Source organism: Amblyomma mixtum, chromosome 3 (genome assembly GCF_055824585.1).
Source record: "Amblyomma mixtum isolate Tamu chromosome 3, ASM5582458v1, whole genome shotgun sequence".
Classification (NCBI taxonomy): domain Eukaryota; kingdom Metazoa; phylum Arthropoda; class Arachnida; order Ixodida; family Ixodidae; genus Amblyomma; species Amblyomma mixtum.
This window is the reverse complement of record NC_143014.1, coordinates 251,624,330-251,648,306: the sequence shown is the minus strand read 5'-3', so window position 1 is coordinate 251,648,306 and position 23,977 is coordinate 251,624,330. Positions and strand designations below refer to the sequence as shown.

Here is a 23,977-nt window from a genome sequence, read left to right as displayed (position 1 = left end):
CTGCACTGTACAATTGTTGGGCGGCTGCGATTACAGCAGCGACCTGTTCGTAGTTGTGTAACACGGAACTTAACGCCATCGTCACTATGTTTAAGTTCTCTGAGTGCTTATTTTTTCTTTATTCTTTAAGAAAGCCCTGCTGAGGTAATCATTCAGACTAGAGCACTCATCGCATTTCATTTTTTCTTTCAAACGTAGCGCTGTTAAAATTTTCTTGAAGAATCTTCAAAGGGAAAGTAAGGAACATAGTTTTGAGCTGAAAGATGTTTTACAGCACCCGGAATGCTTTTGATTTCATCAGCGAAGGGAGAATAGGTTTGGTTTGGTTGATGGGGTTTAACGTCCCAAAGCGACTAAGGCTATGAGAGACGCCGTAGTGGGGGGCTCCGGAAATTTCGACCACCTGGGGTTCTTTAACGTGCACTGACATCGCACAGTACACGGGCCTCTAGAATTTCTCCACCAAAGAAATTCAACCGCCGCGGCCGGGATCGAACCCGCGTCTTTCGGGTCAGCAGCGGAGCACCATAACCACTGAGCCACCACGGCGGCGAAGGGAGAATAAATACAGTGTTAAAAAGAGTGAAGTTGTCTTGCTCTGACAGTAACGCTTTCATTGACTCCGTGCAAAGAAGTCACTAACCAAGACCTTTTTTGGCAAAATCGTGCTACTAAATTGATCCACTAAAGAAATATAGCAGAATGAAAAAAAAAACTAATTGATTTCATCGGTCACGCACTTAAAGGGTTACGAGGCTTTAAGGAACATCTTTATTTTTTGATTGATTGAAATGAAAATTTTTGTCCGTGTTAGCAATGATCTTAAGACTACTTGTACAAAATTTTAGTATTATATCAAAAGAGTATTTGTGCGCAATGTTTGCGATGTTTTGTTGTGAACCTTTTGCAAAGGCTAAAACACAATAAGATGCGTCAGAAATTTGGAGTAACATTCATTGTATTCGTGTACACATCCTACAGGGCCTGACATGCTTAGATTTTTTCCAATAATAAACCGCAACAAATAGGCACATTTCCTTTTTTCTAATGAAATGTCCGCAGACTAATCTCGACTATGAACAAAATTGGCTCTATCGGTCGGTTGGTTGGTTGGGTTTAACGTCCTAAAGCGGCTCAGGCTGTGAGGGACGCTGAAGTGGACGCCTCAGGATAATTTCGGCCGCGTGGAGCTCGTTAACACGCAGTGACATTGCACAATATACGACCTCTAGCAATTCGCCTCCATCAAAATGCGACTGCCGGGGCCAGAATGAAACCCGAGTATATCGGGTCAGCAGCCGAGCACCACAACTACTGAGCCACCGCGGTGGCAAGGAAAATAATTTCATAGGAGGAATGTGTAGTTCATAAAAATAGAAAATTAAGAACCTCTTTAGAACAGTTGTTGCGGAACAATATAAACGCGCTCTAAATAACAGAAACAGTCAAGAAGATATCGGTTTGCTAAACTATAGGCACATCACGTCGCATTACAGATTGGATCATAGACTGGTACCCCGCAGACACGAAATTGAACAGAAGACAGGTAGTCTCGTGGAAGCGACTGCAAACCTATACGCAAACGCACCCGGTTATGGTGAACCACAGGTTCCCCGAGTCCAGGATAGATAGGGGTAATCGTTATGGGGTCAGAGGGACCTTCGACCACTTAATATGGGAATGCCTGTATATGTACTCTACGGAAGGCGGGGGGGGGGGGGAGGAGGGCATAATATAGGTACCAGGGAAACCTGGGAGAGTTTGCTGCGCAGCTCAGACCCTGAGCTCCAGCTCCTGCCCGCCCATCTGGCTGAAGAGGCCGCCGGGACCTAAGACCTCCCGACCAGCGTCTAAAGTGGCACCCCCTGCCCTGTCGACCGCGCGCTGCGGGGGAGGGGTAGTGCAGTTGCCTTTTTCTGCTGGACAATAAAAGTTTTCACTACTACTACCACTCATCGAAAAGTGAGCACCAAGCCTCAGAAACGATACTGAGAAAAAGCGTTCAAAGCCGAGCACAACATTTGCTTCTGTAGCAGGCTGTACGGTACTAGTCCTTGGAGCCCTTTTGAATGCGAGGTTTTTTTCGCCCTTTTCTCCCCATGACATTGCTTTTCAACTGATTGCAGTCGGCTGTTACGTGATAGAGAGGGCGCCCGCATAGCTTGGCTGCTCAACCATCCATGAAGTCCACCTTGCGTTTCTCATCGCAGATCAAACATGCACTTTCTTTAGGCACGCCACCCGTTTAGCCTGGAGTACTCGGATGCGGGTCCGTGACAACCTCAACGACAATTTCACTCGCAGCAGCTCACATAGGGGCCTTCATTACCACTCTTGGCCGTTGGCGACTTTCATTCACGGCTGCTGGAATAGTGCGCCGATTACTACTTTTCTTTTTTTTAAAGCAGCGTCCGTCTTAGACCGCAAAAGTATGAACCACTTCAATACCAGGTGCTTTTTTTTAGGAGGCCCGAAATTCTTTAAGTATTCTTTTTGAGGTCAAGATAAGCTCTTTGGGGCATATTGATACTACCATTGGCAGAGGTTAAAAGCAGGCGAATCATGCTAACTGTTGAAGTGATTAACTCAATTCTAATAGTTAACTTGCTAACAATTATCGATAGGAACCATATTGCAATTATAAATTTGTAGAAGGCTGTTAGTAATAGCTATATCAGTTTTTAGATTATGAAAACTCGATTACGCTCGCCGTTGTGGTTTAGCTAATTTGGGCCTCTTCTCGCAACATTCGAACAGCGCCCGTTTTCGGGAGGGCTTACAGCGACGTCAGTCACATCGCACGCACACCGTGACATTCTCTGCCCTGCCCGAACTGGAGCAGCCAATTGGGAGCGGGTACTGCTGCAGCACGGGTGAGGCTGAAATTGTAGCGTGGCGCATGCTTCACAAGTCCTTGAGATAGTCAGCAAATAAATTTCATTGAGGAAAGGTGTCAGGCAGGGAGACATGATCTCCGAATGCTATTCACCGCCTGTTTACAGGAGGTATTCCGGGGCCTGAAATGGGAACAGCTGGGGTTAAGAGTTAATGGAAAATACCTAAGTAATTTACAATTCGCTGATGAGCTTGCCTTGCTAAGTCACTCAAGACATGACCTGCAAACCATGATCAATGAGTTAGACAGGCAGAGCACAACGGTGGGGCTAAAAATTACCGCGCAGAAAAGCAAAGTAATGTTCAACAGCCTAGCGAGAAAACAGAAGTCCACAATCGGCAGCGAGGTGCTGGAAGTGGTAAGGGAATACGTCTACTTAGGGCAGGCAGTGACCGCTGATTATGAGACGGAAATAACTACGTAGAAGAATAAGAATGGGGTGCAGCGCATATGGCAGGTTCACTGAGATCATGAAAGGCAATTTGCCAATATCCCTCAAGAGAAAAGTATACAACAGCTGTATCTTACCTGTACTCGCCTATGGGGCTGAAACATGGAGGCTTACGAAAAAGGTTCTGCTTAAGTTAGAACAACGCGCAAGCTATTGAAACAAAAAATGATAGGTGTAACGTTAAGAGAACGGAAGCTGGCGTAGCGGGTGAGAGAACAAACGCGGGTTAATAACGTCCTAGACAAAATCCAGAGGAAGAAACGGGCTTGGTCGGGGCATGGATCGGAAGAGTTAATGGATCGTCGCGTAGAGCACTTCCCAAAGGGTACTGGATACTCCTCAGAAAAGGAGTACCTGTTCTTATCCTCAGTCAGATGTATTCAGAGTTTTGATGGGTTAAAGTGCTACCGCTCTCTTGACAAGAGTTTATTTCGGAGTAAATGTTCCTACCACACAGGAGTTATTACGGCAACTAGTAGAACTATCATGCCCTCTTTTACAGCTGACTTGATAGTGCTTTTCAGGAGTATGTGTCCGTTCCTTTTTTAGTAGTAGTTTTTCCAGCAAATCTTTGGAGCAATTTATCTTGCTATATGCTGGCATTTATGACGTTGAAAGCAATACTCTTCATAATAGAGCTCATTTCATATGCACTACTCCACATGGCAGCCTCATTTCAGAGGTTTGAGTTCCACAGTGAATGCTCCAAGTGAGTCAAGGGTGACCGATTTCAAACAAAATTTTTATTAGGCACAAAACATTATAGCCAATTGTCCGACAGCTTGCTTTAGATGTTTGCCGAGGACCAATGCCTTGGTCCCAGTAGAAAATGAAAGGAGTGCCTCACCCACGTTCTCTTTAGATATTCAGTTAGAAATAACGAATGGAATTAAAATAGAGATGCCACCCTTGCAAGCAAGGAGGGTACTTCGAAAAGCTTTGTGGTCAACATACAGGAATTTCTTGCTATACCTGATTCCAAGGCACGATTTTGAACGAGGCTCCTTCTGAAGGAAAGATTAGGACAAAAATAAGCACATGAAAACAATTACACCTCTAAGCTTGAACTATGAAACTATGAGGAGCTTCAAGTGTAGTTTGATTCAAGTTCAGACAAGCAATTCAGACAAGACAGATTTCAATGAATAGGCATTGTTGAAGTTTAAACGTTTTTCACGGTAAAAGATTAGCTAGTTGTATAGAGTAGCTAATCAACTAGATAGTACACATCTGTATCCTGGCGGCTGATGGCGTGTAAACGCGTTTTTTTTTAAGGCAGTGCAAGTTGAGAAAGAGCCGCTATCGTTGCCGTCAATACAATACGGCGAATGGAAAGTAGGTCGATCGGGTACGTTTTTGTATAAAACATAAAACTGCAAAAAGAAAATGATCTTACTGAGCCGCTCACGCATTCGCAGTGCCTTCGCCTGCTTTCTTGGACTGAAATGAGCATTTCGACATAATTTTTTTTACTGCTCAGAAGGTTCCTCATGCGTTCCAGACCTCAGAACAAAAGTAATCATTGAAATCGGAGCATGCAAACAAAAATTGGCTGATGGTTTAGCATGGCTAAACCTGGTAAAAAGCGATAGCTTCATCTTCGGTCTCTTCTCCAAGGGCGGGAAAGAGCAACTTACAAAGCTGGGTGAGCTAAGCTTTATTGTAATTTCCTTGGCATTGTTTAGAATAGAAGGCCACCATCGACCCACATCGCTCGGGGTCGGCAGTTTGATCCGCAACGCTTGCCTCTGCGATAGTGTCATATCAATGGAAGGTATTCGGAAACTGGCAGCGAAGAGGAAACTGCTTCTTTTCTCATCTTTGTAATTTGAAGAGCTTACAAGATAGCACATTTTGGAACTATAGACGCCTAACGAACAAAAAGACAGCGCTCAGATTGATTGACACTTCATGTCAGCGGCTCAGGAATTGCTGCTACGTTTCGACACCATCAACCCGTAAATTGCGAGAAAAAAACAGACGTCGAACACTCAGAAAGATCGTTGTTGTCGTTTCGGCTTCCAGTACGGAATCCTAGTTCACAAAGACTGTGAACAAGACTTCCGGGCTGGAAGCCGAAACGGCAACAGCGAGCTTTTTTCCTGCCCCGCCCAGACGGGACTCCGTCACACTCTCAACTCCATAGGCCGTAGATTATAACAATTTAGGCAGTTTCCCCGGGCGCTAAGGTAGCGGTGTCCTATGATATGAGTACAAAGAATAAAACCGCTTGCTTTGTTTACATCGCAGGGCCCTCCTAAAAGACACGAAATGAAGCAACCGATTAGGGCAGACGAGACTTTGTTCTCATCGCTGTTCTTAATAACGTGACAAAAATTCATAGGCCCCAAAGAGTTCCGTGCATTTTCACCCTTCTCATTACATGGACAGCTTTTCCACATTCATGGCGTGTAAATGCATGGAGAAAGTTTGGTCCCCAGAAAAACTGCGTATACTTCCAGTTGTACAGTGCACGTTGACGTAACAAGCCACGACTACACTGCCATCAATTTTTTTCAGCTGGACGTAAAAATAAATTTATCAGATATTCGCTTACTGACCGCTGTGTGAATTGGCTCCTCGGGGTGAAAATAAAGCATTTCCCCTCGGCGTCCCCAAATTCCTTGCGAGGCTCACAGCATGTTGCCGCACACCGAAGATGGAGTGGTGTTTAGAGCATGCGCGTCAGTGTCATCAAAGGAGAGTTCAATGCTGCTTACCTCTGTACACAACGATGATAGTCCGGTATTAAGTATCCCTTCAGGCGCACGTGAACCAACAGGGAACGAACAAGGGGCCGTCGTAGTCAAGAAAATTGATGCGTCACACGCACACCGCCATGTTGACACGGAGAAATGGCAGCTGCTAACATTTGTATGATGCGCAGACAATGAATGGCCAGTTGTTGCTGCCGCACGTATAGACGGCTTGATTTCGACGTTCAGTGCACCACGTTGCTGCTACATTTAATATTTAATGCTGTCCAGTCTATTATGTCACGGCAAGTGCGCGTAAAGGAGCGGGTGGTAGGCTGGCGGCAGCATGGAGGCCGACGACACACCGCCATTTTGACCCTGCGGAGCTAGGCCTCTCGAGGACTCGCGGCGCAGGTGAAGCAGCGCCACGCGTTCCTGGAACATGCTGGCGGCTTCAGAGGCGGAGTCTGTACAGCGCACTACCGCGCAGAACAGCAGTGATCCGGTTCCTTGCATCATTACAAACGTGCGTGAAGCAACAAGAGCAGAGGCGAACAAGCAGCGACCAGGAAGCCGGCGTCGTCACTTGCAAGAGAGCGGCGAACCAGCAGCTCTCCCTAGGTGGCGCCCACACACTAAGAAAGGAGTTTTTTAAGTCTTTTAGGGTAGGAAAAAATATTCAAGCTTCCTTCCTCCCGTTGGGAAGAGTAGTAAAATCATGTCAATGTTCTGTTTGCCTCCCTGGTTTCGAGACGGCAGTAAAAAAAGGGGATTTCTTCATTTTCACCTCTTACTGCGGCTACACATTCATGATCATGAGTTTAAAGGTGGACAGAAACCATTTGTGCTCCTATTTGGGCTAATTTCTGTTTATGCTGCATTTTTAAGCATTTAAGACCTTTAAAAAGAAACACTCGGTATATCGCGTGTCGATCGAAGAGCGTAAACCTAGCTAGCCGAGTATGAGGTCAAATGCCACGAACATTCACGAACGGTCAAGAACATGTTCACGAACGGTCGTTCGCGAACATTCCGCCAGCCACTGGGTGTAACTGCGGGAGAGATCTATATGGCACCGCGGCTCCCATGGCGAGACCTCGAAACTTTTCTGCCTGTTCATGTCTGCACGTGGAATTGACCTGGAACGCCAGAAATCGCCGCTCCGTCGCTGCGCCGCAAGAATGGCATCTTTAACGAAATGCCTATTTTCCGACAATTGCAAGCATCACCGCGGCTCACAAGAAAAAAAAAATTTCCAGTACTTCCCGGCAAAGACTTCGGGACAGCATAAAAAACGAGCTACTCCAGCGGATAATTTGACCTTTGATGAATATAATTTTTTTGTGACTTTCTCTGATTTAAAACCCGCGTAGCGCCCCCCCCCCTCCTCAACTCCCTCTTAAATTTTTTTTTCTGCAGCTGATGTGTCAGCGTCCTTGTCCGCAAAATTTCCGAAGTGTCAGGCGTCTGTTCCCGTAATGGTCGCTGTTTTTGTCGCGCTATTTTTTCTTCAGCTTTCAAGAAGCATATAACTAACAGGAAGGCATAGAATGAACTGGCCTGTCACCCAAGTTCAGATTAATGGTTTGACACGTTCACACAAGTATTCCTACGACGGCTCAAGAGCCCAAAACGTGGAAGCAAAGTGGAAGCAAAATGTTCCCTTCAAAGATAAATTGTGGTCATTTCTGTGGGGCGGGCGAAAAGAGCAAGGTGGTTTGAAAGCTCGTGGTAGAATCACGAACAAAGAGGGGCCATCCGCAGTGAATCTTGCTGACCTCAGCTTTTTTAGCAAACGGATTTATGCCTTTTACAATCATGAATTTCAGCACAACAGAAGAAGCTACATATAGGCACATGAACGGAGTGATAACTACTCGCCTGTGTGGGCCTTGAAGTGTTATTAAAATTTTATCATTTCAAAGGATGAACCAACCAGAAGAAGAAGCAAACTATTGCTTCGTGTTCACTCTAAAAAGAAAAATCGAATTCATTCTGCTGTCCCAGAAAGTTTGAATGTTGGCCTACTTGCGCGCTGTAATAAGACGCCTTTAAACTTTGCCTAACTATGCCGCAGTAATTAGGTCAGTTAAAGTGTTCTAAAGTGTATCTTGCTTTCAAAGGATGTCTTTTAAGTGAGACCTTTTCTCCCTTCAAGTACTGCGATATTACCATCTTTCTTTACCAAAAAGCTTTCGAGGTGTCTCTTTCCTATTGATCCGAAATATTTAATAAAAGAAATCTAACTGTACTTCACTTCGAAAAAAAATGAGGGAGGGATGAACAAACGCGAACAGTCGCAATTATCAGATAGCTTAGGCACCAAGACTAGAAACGCAAAATGAAAGTTGTCAAATGGAGTTTTGCGAAAAGATGCAGTATCTTTGCTTTCTCGTCGAAAAAAGATAACCACGAAGAACTAATAACCACAATCTGTCCTGCCTTTGTCTAAACCATTCAGACTACATTTCATGCGACTACAAGAGCAATAAATTGGCCTCAGCTGTGTCCCTGTGGTTCACTCTGCGTTGCGTGGTGGCAGAAAACGAACCTGAGCGCTTTTTTATTCTCGCTATTTATTCGGAGCAACCTAGAACGCTATTTATTCGGAGCATAGATAGCCTGGACAGCGAATTTACCTCATGTGGCGCTTACATTGTTACGTGTTTCAAAAGTTGATTGCACGATAATTTTAACCATTTTTTAACAAGTTACCATTCCTATAAAGGCTGGCGGGTCATGGCTGTGAACAAAAAAGTGTTGGCGAACCATAAACATGCTGACCTTTCGCAAGTATGACGCATCTCGGGAAACACAAACCTCGCATTGCTATATTTGTCACTACTTTCACTATTTCAGGTGCCTTCAACTTTCTGCATGACTTGTTCAAGCAATACGAAGGGCAGACGTTCAAAACATACTTCGGAGTATCTCCCATCATAGGTATACACACGCCTGAAGCTGCACAGGTGATCGCATTCATTGTTGCTTTTAGCATTTTCAATAAAGTCAAAATAAACCAATTTTTTATTTTGAAATATACGTGAAAACGCAGAGTTGCTCAGCCGGAAGCTTCTAACGAAAGCCCAGAGGCTTAACTAGGTCTGCAAATTATAGACTAAAATGGTGGTATAATCTTTTTTTTAATCAGTAACAGTTTTCTGCGACTTTTAGCAAGCAAGAGAGAAAAGGTTGTTGCGTCCCCTTTCTTTCACACCATTCTTGTTGCATTTAAGTCCAATCAAATGCACCCTGCCACTTCGAAATTTCACGAGTGGCCTCCATTGCAAGTCTTAAAGCAGTGATGGTGATGTACTATTTGCCGAGTCCGAATAAGCATTGAAGCCGCATGCAGGCTCTAAGGATTTTAGGGTGTCTTGATTAAAATTTAAAATCTCGTTAATAGTTTGTAACACTTAAAACGTTCCAGGCCGTCCTCACCTGCAAGAGCAAGAAACCCTTATTCTACAGTTTTCTGGCCTCATGGATCGGTAGGAGAAGCATCCTGCTGAGGCGAGTAATTTCATGTGCGTTTTAACTAAATCTGTTTCATCTGTATCACAATGAAGTTCAAAAGCCTCCTTTTTAATGTTTTATGCTTTGAAACAACGCAACCTGCAGTCGTGGTTCAGAAAGATTAAAACAATGAGGTCACCAGAGTGGAGAAAATCGCAACTCGCGACTGCTGCGACGCCGCGCTTTGCGAACACACCTGGCACTTTCGTTATCGGCGTGTTCGCAACCGCAGCACCAAGCGTTGGCATCCGCCGCTCCTGTGGCACGTCACTAGTGTTACCCTTTTTGAATCGTGACTCTACTTCAGGGCAAAGTACATGTAAAACTGTTTACTAGGGGGGTTTATCGTCCCAAATCCAGTCAGTCTATGAGGGACGCCGTAGTAAAAGGTTCCGGAAATTTCGACCACCTGGGAATCTTTAACGTGCACTGACATCGCACAGCACACGGGCCTCTAGAATTTCGCCTTCACCGAAATTCAGCAGCCGCGGCCGGGATCGAACCCGCGTCTTTCGGGTGGTGGTGGTGGTGAAAACATTTATTATGAATGAACAGGAGGTATGTTTGGATCAGCCCGTAAGGGACTGATCCTTACAAACACTAGGTGGAGGTCCCTAGTATGGGACCCCAGTGGCGGTTGCCGCCGCCCGGGCGCGCCCGACTAAGGCTTGTTGGGCCTGTAAGTCGTGGCAGCCGAGCAGGGTCGCCTCCCAGTCCTCCCGGGTTGGGTTGGGGATGGGAGGAATAGCGGGGTTGGAAGGGCAGGCCCACACCATGTGATAGGTGTCAGAAGACACCGCACTACACTGTGGGCAGCTGCCGCTAAAGGAGGGGTCAAAATATTTTAGCGCTGCCGGGCACAGCAATGTATTGGTGAGAAGGCGGAGAAGGAGCAGCTCATCCGCCTTCTTCAGGCCTTTACATGGGCTAGGGTAAAGGCGATGACAATTTTGATAATATGTTGTAATATCTTTGAAGGTATAGATCGGATTGGGATCGGGTTCCTGATCGGCTGGGGAGGAGAAAACAGCCCGGTGAGAGAGCGCGCGGGCGGCTGCGTCTGCTGCCTCGTTTCCTGCCAACCCCTGATGAGCAGGGGCCCACATGAGGGAACGGTGTGCGGGATCCGTATCCCGTATGCAATTTTGGTATATTCGATAGGCTAGGAAGGGAGTGCAGCCTTGTTCGACGTTCCGACAGGCCCCTCGCGAGTCGGTTATTATGTATTTTGAATTGGAATGTGAGGCCGCGAGAGCAATCGCGACCTCTTCTGCTTGTGTTGCACTGCGGGCTCTGAAAGTTAGGCCGTTAACTGTGTTGCTGTTGTGAACTACCGCGGCCGTGTACCATCCCCCGTGGTAGAGGGCCGGAGGCGTCCACGTAGTATACACCTGTTTTGTTGCCATAATATCGGGCTAGCGCTTCTGCTCGTGCCAGGCGCCGACCATTATGGTCTTCATGTGACATGTTTGCTGGAAGAGGCCGCACGTGGAGGGCACGTCTCCACAGTTCCGGGATGCGAAACCTGTCTTCCATTGGGGGGGTGTGTTGGATATGGAGTCGAGCAAGAAGGCGGCGACCCGACTCCGTTAGCGACAAGCGCGTGTACTGGTTTGTAAGGTGCGCCTCCCGGAGCTCCCGGAAAGTATTCACCACCCCAAGAGCCATAAGCCGGCTGTTTGAAGTAGTGATGGGGAGATCAAGGGCACGTTTAACAATTTTGCGAAGGATGACCTCAAGGGCGTCCTCCTCTTGTTTCCGTAGGTGGAGATAAGGAGTCGAATAGAGAATTCGACTAGTTACGAAGGCGTTTGCCAGCCGCAAGGCATCCTTACTTCGTAACCCTCCGCGTTTGTTGGAAACCCGGCGGACCATGCGGCCCACCTGGTCCCCCACCTTACGGAGTTTGGCCAATGTAGTGTCTGGCCACCTGTGTTTGTGGATGTAGAGTCCGAGTACCCGTATCTCATCACTTTCGCGTATGGGACCACTCTCAAGAGAGAGAGATATTTTAGTTGTGCACTTCTGTGAGGGGCGGAGGTGCACAAATTCCGATTTTTGAGGGGAACATTGAAGACCGCAGCGGCGGGCGTAGCGGTCTACTATTGTCGCCGCTGTTTGCAGGCTGGTTTCAATGTCTCCTGTGCTGCCCTGCGTGGCCCACAGAGTGATGTCATCGGCGTACAGGGCGTGCTGCACGCCGGCGACACCACTCAGCTGGGCCGGCAGGTGCATCATGGCCAGATTGAAGAGCAGCGGGCCGAGTAGGTAAGGACCCCGCGTGCCGAGTAGGTAAGGACCATGGTCTCTATCTTGAATTCGAATGTAGGATTGACGATCCATTAAAAATTGGCTTATGTATTGGAATGTGTTGAGGCCACAGTCGGTGTGACTTAGGTTAGTGAGTATGATCTCATGTGTTACATTGTCAAATGCCCCTTTAAGATCCAAGGCGAGTGCTACCCGGTCATTATGGGGGCATTCGAGGGGGTCAAGGACTCCCGATTGAGTTGCAGGAGGACATCCTGTGCGGATCTGTGTGGGCGGAATCCGAACATGGTGCTCGCAAAGACCTGTTTGTGTTTAAGATATGTAGATAACCGATCCCGCACCATCGTCTCCATTAGTTTGCCCACACATGAGGTGAGAGAGATGGGGCGGAGGTTATCTGTGTCAATTGGTTTGCCAGCTTTAGGAATAAAAGTGACCAAAGCCGTTTTCCATTCGATTGGCAGGGGGGTGTCCCCGCGCCAAATCGCATTGACGTATTCCAGGAGGGACTGGTATGCCAAGTCGGGCAGGTTCGTCAAAAGCTTGACGGTGACCTTATCCCGTCCTGGCGCAGTGCCCCGCTTCATTTTGGCGAGAGCCGCCCGCAGATCATGGAGCTGGAAAGGTTGATCCAGCTCTATGTTCTCTCTGCCTGCATAAGAGTACGCAGATCCACGGGGGTCTTGGGCTGTACACAGATACTGGTCCCGAAGTTTCTGTGCCAGTTGAGTCGTGTTGCCAGGAAAAGCGTGCATGGCTTGCTGCAAATGTTTTTGTGTTTCGGTTCGTGTTTGGGTTGGGTCGATTAGGGCTCGAAAGAGACGCCACGTGTTTCGGCTGGACATTTGTCGCGCGGCCGTGTTGCATCTATCTACCCAGTTGGAGTCGGCGAGTTGGGCCGCGTACTCTGCCGCTTTCTGGGTAAGCTCGGCAATTCGAGCTTTAAGCTTTCTATTGTGTTTCTGGCGTCGCCAACGGCGGACGAGGCTGCGACGGGCTTCCCAGAGGTGTAGAAGGTGGTTATCCACGTCCGTGACCGCCTCTGAGAGCTGGATGTGTTTTTCATGCGAGGAAAGGTGTGCCAGCAGCTGTTGGGACCATGCTGTGTAGCCTTGTGCGGAAATGGGTGTATTATCAAGTGAGTTAAAATTTTGCCTGAATTTCGTCCATTCTGGGAAATGGGCTTGTGTTCTGGGACGCTTGAGGGGGCGTGTGCGTAGTGTGGTGTTAATGATGCAGTGGTCGCTACCGAGGGTCTCCTTGGTGTTGAGCCAGTCTGCGTGTCGTATGTTGCGAGTGAAGGTTAAGTCCGGACACGTATCCCGTGTCACGGAATTTCCTAGCCGGGTTGGGTGGACAGGGTCCGTGTGGAGGGTGAGGCCCAACGTGGAGGCAAGCTCCGCCAGCTTACGCCCGCACGACTCCTCCTTGCGATACCCCCACTGCTGACTGGGAGCGTTAAAGTCGCCCACAATCAGCAGGAGATCGCGGCCCGCTACTCTTAGCGCGCGGCTAAAGAGGTCCGCAAAAGTCACTCGCTTTAGTTTGGGAGAGCAGTACACGTTGAGTATATGCAACGGTGGGTCCCTGCGGCGGACTGGTAGGAGGGTCACCATTACATAAGAGTACTCTAGTTGGAGGTCGAGATCCACTAGGTTGGCTGTGTAGTCTTTGTGAACGAGAAGACAAGACGCGGGATCCTGTTGGAACGTCGTGTAATTTGAAATTGTGTTTCGGGTCAGCAGCCGAGCGCCATAACCACTCACCCACCACGGCGGGACGCATGTAAAACTGTATGTTCGTAGCGCATGATCCGAAGATGCAGGATATGAGGACATTATAGCATGATGCATTTCGTAAATCTGGTTTGTTCACATGGTAATGCTTTGGGAATAACCAAACAGTCATATCGCCTCTCTCCATTCCAGTATTGTCACTTCAGTTCGAATTAAGTTTTCCGGAACGTCTTCATAATTGAACGTTGTCGCTGTGGTTGCCTGATAGTAGTCTATGTTTTGCATGAGAGAAGCGACATTAAAAAAAGGTCTGCTCAGCTTAATACATTTGTTTCTATCTCGGCATAGAAACTTTCTTCCAGCTCGCGCTTTCTTTTAACGGATGCAATCCACCGTACATGACTGAAGCCGGCGGCATACCGGTGTTACGTTCTCCTGGGAGGCAGAACACTCAAACCATTTTAAATGTGACATCTTTCCATTATATTATATAACAAAATCTTTTCAACCCAGGGGAGAAAACACAAAGTAGGTCGTCCATATTTTGGTTCTCTTTCTCAAGCAAAGTTCATGTTTTAAATATGGCTGCTAACACTCACGCTCGGGCATACGATCTACCTAAAACCTTACTGCCGAAAGGTAAGGCATGGCATATGTTTGATTCCCTCTGAAGGCTAGATGTTTAGAGCGCTTATTGTTGAGCTCGTGGCATAATTAATGCCAAGTAAATCTTTCATGCCGTCTTTCTTGCTGAGCTTGCTTCTTTTCTCAGGACCGGCGATGACTGGAAGATCAAGCGCAAGAACATTCAGCAAGCATCACGAGGCAGACCTTTGGACGGCTATTTAAGCGTCATGCAGGAATGCGCAGACGCTCTGGTGGCCCGTGTCGAGCATTTGCTCGCAAAGTCATCGACCGAGCCTATCGACATTGCGGGGAGCGTGCACACCTGCAACTTGGACATACTTGGGCGTGAGCGTGTAACATACAAAAGAGACCTGTTTATTCGTATAAAAAAGTGGTCCGATGGAAAACACCGATCACTGTTTGTAAATATATCCAGGAAGACTTAAGGACCGTGTAGTAAAGGGTTCCCTGAATGAATAACTATGAAAACCAAACCGCTAGGTAGCGTGTGGCGTGGACGAAAATGCGTCACCAAACGTTAAAGTTAAAACTTATCGACTCTTTTGATGACTGCTGCTGCTCACGTCGGTTTTCCAAAACTAAATGCGGCGAAGTTAGATGAAGTTATCTCTAACATAGCGTTCCTAAGAAACGTTCGCCTCTAACGAAGAAACGTTCTAGTCAGATTTCTGGGCTATGAACGGCATCAGTGACCGTGACAGCATAGTCTGAACGATTTCTGGTTCTTTGAGACAAAACGTTCGTCCTTTTGGGGTCGAAGTGCGTTGCGAGAAGCATTTGTTCTTCAGGCGTTAGCCGTTTGTCTGCTACGAATGATCCCTGAGGGCTTAACTGTTCGTCCAAAGCGTGCTGCGTAGATGTGTGAATATTCGCCCAAAGAGAACTAGAGCTCTAAGAAAGAAAAATTGTACGCCCGTAAAGGGAATCGAACCGTTGTCTACTCCAGTAAGAACCGGGCACGCTATACACCAGAGCACGACTTCTTATGTTTATTGATGTGGTGTGCCATACAGTGATGCAAGTTCTGTGTACAGGTGCCGTCAGAAGTAAATGGAAGGCAATATTAAAGAAAAAAATTTAATCATTGCCCCCTATGTTCATGCATCCTTGGAAACTTATGTGCAGCCTAATTGTGATTTTGCAAATTGCACTGTGCACCACCAAACATGAACCATTAAGCTTTAGATTTAAAGAAACTAAATTCTTTTCACAAAGTCGCCTTCCATTTACTTTTGACGGCGAGTGTACATGATCTGTTTACAATGCCTATGACAACTGGCATCAAAGTAATTCAAAAAGCGAACACTTTGCGGCTACAAATCGCTAGAAGGAAAGCGAGGCCAAGCCTGACATCAAGAGGGAATTGCACTCAGCTTTGAATCTGTCTGATCATACAATTCTTGAAGATGAAGAACCACTGGGATGAAATTTAGTTTTGTGGAGAGAACGGGTTCACAATACCGGTCCATCATGCTAGTTTTCATAAGATGTATAGTCCAATGAGATAGAACATCTCCAAGTGTTCTTCGTGATATGGAAAAGCGGTAAGGTTCCATCCACTCTGAGGAGTCTCAATCGCTTTTTGACTGTCCGGTGTAGCACATTCCCTAGTATTTTTAATCTTTGGAATGAATGGAGCAGTGTTTAGTTGTTTCCAGTACGTCACATAGGCGGATATCAACGGATGGCGCGAAAATGCCCTTTTTTCTAAAGCAATGTCTTAAAACGCAAGATCTAGTGGTGCTTCTTTAAGAGAAAGTCGTGGTGTACACTGAAACTGACATATTTTACCCATCCGTACTAGTACGTGATGTCCAGCTAATTCAGAATACACAGAACGGTCAATTGGCGTAGGGAAAAGGATTGCGGCAATCCCCTATACCAGCGTTTTCGCGACACAAACAACAAAAATTCAGTTGAAAAATTAACTACTAGAAAAGATACATTTAATTGGAAGAACGCACGAACTATCGGGTGTGAGGCGTTTCGGAAGAAGATTAACCGGAAAACATACGCGCGTACATAGAGATGGACGAAGCCAAGCCCAGCAGCGCTAACATGTCGGAAAAGATAATCACGCCTCAAGGGACGAACCCCAAACAAACGTGGCAATTATTCTATAAATACGGTTGGTATAGAGCCCAACGTGATTGATCTGCAAAAGAATAGATTTTTCTTCCCAGAAACATGATACAGGCGGTAGCCTTGCCAAATATTTGTAGACCAAGTGGTACGAAGGTCTGAGCATGGCGTTGGAGAGTTAATGTGCGATCTTTCCAATAGATCGCACTGTGCTTGTATGCGCTTAGTGCGACTCCAAGGCATGCACATGGTCGCTACACACGTCCACACAACACTTGCGTATTGAGATGGCGAAGACCTCCCAAACCAAACCATAGGCCACTAATCTATGAACGGTTCATCTCCGTACAGGAAAACTGAGCCAAACTCCTCAGTGAATTAAATAACATCATCCATGCTTGATTTGTCCACGCAGAAAAACGCTTGACCATCTCCATATCCCAGTGCCATGAGTTCTTTATTCAAGACACGAAATACTCGGACAGAGCTACTCAGCAGAATGCTTGTACACAGCGGCTTTCAGTAAAGTGCGAATAGAAGCGAGGATAACGGACATTATTGCCTGACAGATGGTGGAGAAGTCGTTGAAAGTCTAGAATTCAGGATCAAGTGTACAGAGCAGTCATTGCAGCAAAGGCATAACCACGTGTAGGGAATTGAACCCACATTGACGCGTTCTAAAAGCAACGAAACAGAACTGTGACGGACACGATCAATGGCCTTCGCAAGGTCGATTCGAAGCATTGCTGGTTGTTCCTGTGAGTTGATGCTAAAGTGTAAAACTGTTGGCGCAGTATATGGGCTGGTTTGAATGCAACGGCCCTTCAAACCTAGTGTCTGGTGAGGTCCAATGACAGTAAACATCGCTAAATGATGCCGGACTGAAAAGACTTTTTCCAAAGTTTTTGCCAATATCTGATAGCATGATCGGGTTTGAGAGCACGGTTTTTCGTTATCATTGATTTTGGCATTAATTTAATGCGACTTTCTGCGATCGACTGTGGAGGAGCACCGACATCAAGGCTCGTCGTGAAAATCTGAAGTAGAAGAGCGTACTAGAAAGACCTGAAGACCTTGTAAAATTCTCCAGAAAGGCCATACAGCCCAGTCGTCTTTGAAAGTGGCAACTGATCAAGTACATGTTCTAATTCTGCCAAAGTTAAAGGGGCACTTATTGTCGAGCACTCATCCCCTAAAAGTTGATTTACAAGAGATACGAAGCGTGCTACATCCTTCTCATCGGCCCTGTGCGAAGTAGCGGCAAAAGGTGACATGTAGTATTTCTCATATTCTGATATGATTGCATTTGGGCTTGTGACTAAGGCACTGCTACAGTAAAGTTATGGAATGTGCTTGGAAACTGCTTGGAGGCTCTAATCAATCACGGCCTGCCGAGTCCGCTGCGCAGAGTACAGTGCGCTATTGGTGCTAGAGCGAACACGGGCAGCCGTGTAGTGTTCCGCGCCAAACGTTTGAAGTTGGCACTTCACACTCGCAACTTCCTCTGAGTACGAGCCAGGATTCTCATATTCCAACTGGTAAAGGTAATAAAGTAGTCGAAGGTTCGACGGCATACCGTCTGCTCAGGAATCATGGCTTGATGAGATTCACTGCTCACTGACAATGGACAAACCATGAAATTAACTGGGACGAAGCAGATATCGTGGCAACAGAAAAGAATGTATCAGCCCGCCGAAATCTCGAGGCACTAATCATCCAGGCTACGCCTAACACAATAAATAAGAATGATGGCACATTGCACCATATCTAGGCTAAATGTCTAAAAACGATACGAACCGCTACAAAAAGCCCGGGACGTCCAGCCGGTTGCTCATGGTGAACAAGGGAGCCGTAGCGCTCCAGAAACGTCATTTGTGTTTGACCATGGTCAGTGACCAGTGAATCTCCCAAAGGTAAAAAGGATTTTCGGCAACTTCCTCTTCAACTTTTTTAAAGTTGGACACTATTGAACGGATTACAATGGCTCTACGTCGGACCTCTTGCATGAATACCTGCAAAGCTGCGTGTAAATGCATACTCTTGGGGAAGCAAGACTGAAAGGCTGTATTGACGGGTGCTTCAAAATCATCGCTTATCAGCGCACCATTGGATTTTCAAGGAGCCCATCTGGGTTGGAACTTTAGGCGGGCGCAATCACCGATAGACAGGATAACCAAGAGGTGTTCAGAAAAAGAAACTGGCCTGCGCGATAAGCGACGGATAAGGAGTGCTACAGAAAAATACAATCGGTTTAGACGGGCATGGGAGTTGCCTCTGATACAGTTACAGAAGCAAGATGTCGGCCATGTAAACCCGGTATCTACACCTCTTTGATAGAAGATAGCCCTCCTGAACTTCTCTCTGTACTTTGTCTCGGCCCTGAACGATCATTGGGCTCTCAAATGCTGTTAAAGTTCCCCATCAGCACAACATGACATTTGCAATCCAAAGCAGCACCAATGTTTTCTAAAAAAAAAATGACCGCACGTTTCCCCCTATAGTTAAATACGCTTGCACGACTACACCACCGCTATTTTTTACTTTTTCCAAAATGGAATTCATTACAAGCTTTAGACCGCCACAACGTTTTATATTTTTCTTTATTGTCCACCGCTAGAACTGATCGAGTCTTTCGAATATGTGTGCTATGTGGTCCTTTTCAGTGTTTGCTACTTGATGAACGCACAGGCGTTCTGAGCTGTCGTGGCCATGTAGAGTAACGGGGCTCCGTGCAAACCGCCATTCGGAACGCACCGCGCACAGCCCAGTGACGATATGGTTGCGCTTAGAACGGTGGATGTGAACAGGTGCATATGAACTATGGAAGGGGGCCAGTCTGACCAGTCGCCATTTATCGCATGCATTGCTTTTATGTCCAGCAATACGTGTCTGATTTATTTTTATACGCTTCCGCGGCAGGCTAAGCCTTAAAACATAAACGATGCGCTTTTAACAGCGTTCTTCGCGCAAAAAATGGGATCGAGCCGCGTGTAAATTGACGCATGGTGCTTCGCAGTCGGCACTGCCATGTTAGTGGGAACGTTCATTCAATCCCTCTCGGTCCCGTGCCGGGCGGTCTTCTTTCCTTGCCGACGACGCGTGTGTATGGTTTCGTAATTCCGCCTTGCAGAGCTCTACTGCGTGCAGCGACGTCGTGTGCACGGTGACGCGACGACGACCATCCCTTTCTCACTTCAACTACGGCAACGCTGCCAGACTGTGTAATGCCATATACTTACAGCAACAAAATGAAACTTCATATATCCTTCACGCGCACTATGCCGCTCACCACCATACTCGTTTCGAAAGGTGCCCTCAATGTAAGGCACTGTTCTTATTCGCCGATCGCTCCGATGTAATTAAGCCTTTCTTGAAGCTGTGTTCTTGTTCTACGCACGGGTAGCGATGGGGGTGTTGTACGCGAACAACCTTATCTCGAACAACCTTATCTTTTTGTTTACTTGATGCGTACTCTCCCCGAGTCATATTACAAAAGGCTAGCATTTCATAGGCAGCTACGATGCCATCAATATTAAGAGTACGGGGACTAAAAAAAATGTCGTTTATCCCTCCTTCCACCTCCAGGGACTCAGGGTCGTCGTCACTCACGAAAAGACGAAAACTCGCTTAGAGGGAAGAAACAGCAAATGTTATCCTGCCTTTGATTCCTTATATTCCAGAGTTCCCCGCTTTCAAAGCGGTATAGTGAATTTCCCAACTACTGTATTTCACTCCTTACGCGGTAAGCTGCAGTACCGAAGTGATTACTAAGCAGGACCTTGCTAATTTTTGCTGAATGAGCGAACGTTAAGGCTCGCTCCGCAAGTTGAAGAAAACGCACGTGTTTCTTTTCCCCCTTTTTTCGGGCCACGCAATATAATTCTAGCGCCGAAATATATTAAGTGAAGTTTACTTTCATTACGAATAATCTGTGCATATTTTGCTGAGCTCGTGTGAACAGTTGTTTCTACTGATGAAAACACTCGCTGGAAGAATACAGCATTCTCGAATTAATGCCATTCTCGAATTAATGCTAAGCATGATGGTTGTATAGCCCCACAAAGACAGGTTTATTTCGTTTCACAGCTCAATTTTTATTGCAGGTTCTACTATGGGAGCAAACCTCGGCAGCGAAAGAGAGCACGGAAATATTGGCGCCTACTGTAAATTGTGAGTCACTTTTCCCTCTACACTGTTGTCACTTTTATGGCAGTGATAATTTGAAATTGCAGTCATAACAGTTGCTTATGTTATTGCTATAATTATATAGTTCTTACACTCACTCCTCTCGTAACGCTTAGGTCTAGCTCATGTGTTTTTACCCGAATTCTACAATAACTAAAGCTAGAAACCAGCACATGAGACGAGTAAAACTACACAACGTAATCTTAAGTGATCTTTCCTTCAGTGATCTTTCCTTCAGTAATCTTAAGTGATATTTCCTTCAAGTTGTCTTTCCTTCAGAGAGTGAAGCGCTCTAGGAAAAGTCCTGGAGGAAGGAGAAAGAGATGATAAACAAAAAAAAAACAATGCTGGCCTGGTGTGGTGCAGAAGAGCCGTAAGACCTTGCTCTTTCATTTCAACAAAGGAAACTGACATATCTGAAGCCATCAGATCGCTCAACTACCGATTGGAAAGGAAAATTATGTTACTTATTACTGCAATGTTGAGCGTTTTATAGCCTCAGTTTCCTGTCAGTCATTAAGCGTCCACGCTAATCTTAATTTTCTGGGATGTGGTTATTTCTTCCCGGTTTCTTTCGCACGCCATATGTTCAGGTAATCCAAATGGTCAGTAAAATTTAGGCTTTTTCAGCGGACACGTGATGATCGCTTTGCTAAAATAGGGTGAAGGGACCTGAATGTGTAGTTCTGAAGCACAGTTAGCTGCAGCTGTGAGAAATTTTCCCGGAGACCTCCACTATGGCGACTCTTTCTCACTTGCTTCTTTTTCCCCCACCTTCCTCCCTTAACTTACGGCAAGGTTCAGGTGTCCACCTAGATATGTGAGACAGATACTGCGCCATTTCCTTTCCTCAAAAACCAATTTACCAAACTTTAAAGAAAGAATATGGTGCATGGGGAAGACGCAAGAAGATGATGGCAGAAAGCTGCTCGCTTCAAGTAGTTACATAACAACAAAATGCTGGTGTAAAGTGGCATGCACGTGGTTTTAGTTCGACGGAACGTTAGCGACTGCATGCGGCTGCGCTTTACATTCTAGGACAGAATGACGACAAAGTATGGTCGCGCTGCTTCAGGCCGAAAGTTCTTGCATGAAGGTTCCTTCTGTACCACTCCTGTTCTGAACCACTAGATACGTGGATCGTTACTAAGAGACATAAATGCTCAACTGTGAAGGTAGGAAGAAACTGGCCTGTTGAAAGTCACAATCATTCCGCTATTAAAAGAGAAGCCACCTCTGCCCGCCAGCAAAGTTGTCCTTTGAATATTTGTTTAACCAGAGACTCTAAATACTTAAAAATGATAAAATTTGCGCACAATAAAAGAAGCAAATGATCTCCAGGCATTTTCAATGCAGAAAGATCACTGTATGTGGGAGCCCATTCCGGTTTTCCCTTCCACATGGACCAGCACTCCACAAGACTCTATCAAGTGTCTTTACTGATGTGCTACAAAAGTCGAGAGCGCAGTCTCGTTGTGCGAACTAAGGATAGTGTGATATGGGGTCAATCTGATAAGAAAAACACAAAGGCAAAGTGTATGCAATTAAGTAAAAAGGCTCACCTTACCCAAAAAAGAACGTGTCAAACCGAGAGCTGTCAGGTTAATGCTTAGAGTGTTTCGAGGCCAGCTGGCAAGGGTAATGGAGTATTTGTTTACATGGGATGCATAGTGAACACAAAACCATTAAGAAACTTGCTCTAGCTGTTCTCAAAGGAGGTGCGAAGTTTGCGTTGTGTTTGTTGACAATTTACGTCCAGTCTCGTATAACTGCATCGAGAAGAGGAAAGACAACGCTTTGGTTGTCAAGACACTGCGCACCTTTTCATTCCCAAATGCAAGTTTGTGAAGTTTGTGATTCTTCGCTTGGTATTTGTCATCAACTTGCCCAAACCATTACGCACCTTTGTGCGCAGGCCTAATCGTAAAGAGAAGAAAAACTTGGAGGATGTCTAAGCTTCGTCTTAAAGAGTAGAACGCGATAGCGCTACTGGGCCTGACTCTCCTATTGGTGGCAGCCGCGCGGGGGGAGGGGTTCGCTTTCTCCGCAGTAGGCCTACATTTACTCTATAAGTACCTAGAGTTGCGCGCTTGCTTTCCCTGCGCCGCTCGCGTCTCTATTGGCTAAACGCGATCACAAGGTTCAAAAGCATCTATGCATTGCGGAGAAGACAACTCCTTTGCATGAATTAGCACTAGACCGCCCCTTACAGTCCATGCGCGCACCTACTGTTCTCGTGCTTCGCGACATTTTATTTTGCCTCAATGCACATGTTCACTGTATATGCGATGTTTTCTTATCAATAACACGCAATTTTATTACAAGTGTTCGCCGATTGTTAAAGAGAAAACGTTATTGATTTTCGTTCTCAAAAGATAGCGCCACCCATCCACCGCATGGCGAGTATTTGGTTCTAACTCACTGAGACCTGCCTTGGTGCTGCCGACGCAAAACTGACAAGGTGACAAGGTATTGAATGTAACAAATATTACTGGAATAAAGCAAGTTCGGCAGCCTGAATCAAGAGGATTGACTCTGCATTCGCCGTAACCACCGCATTAAGCCCGCCTGTTGCATGCAAGAGTTGCGGCTTTCCCTCATAACTTGGATGCTTGGGGGAGCAATATGGCGGACCTACGCGCAACTCTAGGTACTATACTGTAACTCTAAGAAGGACGGGATCGCAGCGTCCCTCGGCGGGCTCTTCGACGGATGCAAACTCTCCACCAGACAGGCGAGACCTAATGCCAAATAAGTATCGCATCAGCACGTGGCGCCACGCTCGGCGGCCCCACGGCGGTTGTATACCTTTCTCTCTTTACCCGGTCAGTGATGCCCGAGTCAAACCTTACACATCGATACGTCACCGATACAGGCGCATCAAACCATTCCAGTACAATGAAGCATCTCGTAAAATGAATTAATTTGACTGATTAACCTAATTACTAATTAGCACACTGACAATTATTGATGCAAGCATCTGTACATCTCCTTAAGACACCACAGAGAGTCAAAGACCATAACGCACAACCAGGTCCAACGGTTTCGTACTCAAACCAACGAGCGTTTGTGGCCTTCGGGTGGCGTACCCGACTCGCTTTCTGAAGGTCGTGATTTCGAATCGCACCTAATTAAATCATATATTTTTCGCCGCAATTACTTTTGCCTGCATACATAAATGTTCCGAAAACGTTTGTGACCAATCCGAGCATGCTAGCAATTTTGACCGCGCCGGTTCCCCGCGTTGACTAAGCAGCATGTAGACCAGAACATGAAAAAAATTGGGTGCCCTCATCTTGAAAGCGGTGTGGTGCGATCTGTTGAACGCGGAGAGAAGCACAACTTTCGCGCTTGCAAGCGAGGCGACACGACATAAGGTCCATACAGGAGCGGGAGCAGCGGCAAACGGCACACGTTGCATGTTGAAGTAATTAAAGACATAATTTGAAGCGATCGAGTCCATAATCCGGCAACATTCACAGAGGCCGTTGTGTCC

The 23,977-nt window shown here is 46.4% G+C and overlaps 1 pseudogene across 1 annotated transcript in view; it reads left to right on the top strand.

Annotated features, from left to right (window-relative positions):
- Positions 1–4,009: 4,009 nt before the first annotated feature.
- LOC149354336 (cytochrome P450 4c3-like) overlaps positions 4,010–23,977 on the top strand; it is a 42,163-nt pseudogene continuing 22,195 nt past the window's right edge. Inside the window, exons 1-3 of the transcript XR_016289337.1 lie at positions 4,010–4,056; positions 14,339–14,538; positions 20,400–20,466. The product of XR_016289337.1 is annotated as a cytochrome P450 4c3-like (transcript). The remainder of the gene's footprint in view (positions 4,057–14,338; positions 14,539–20,399; positions 20,467–23,977) is intronic.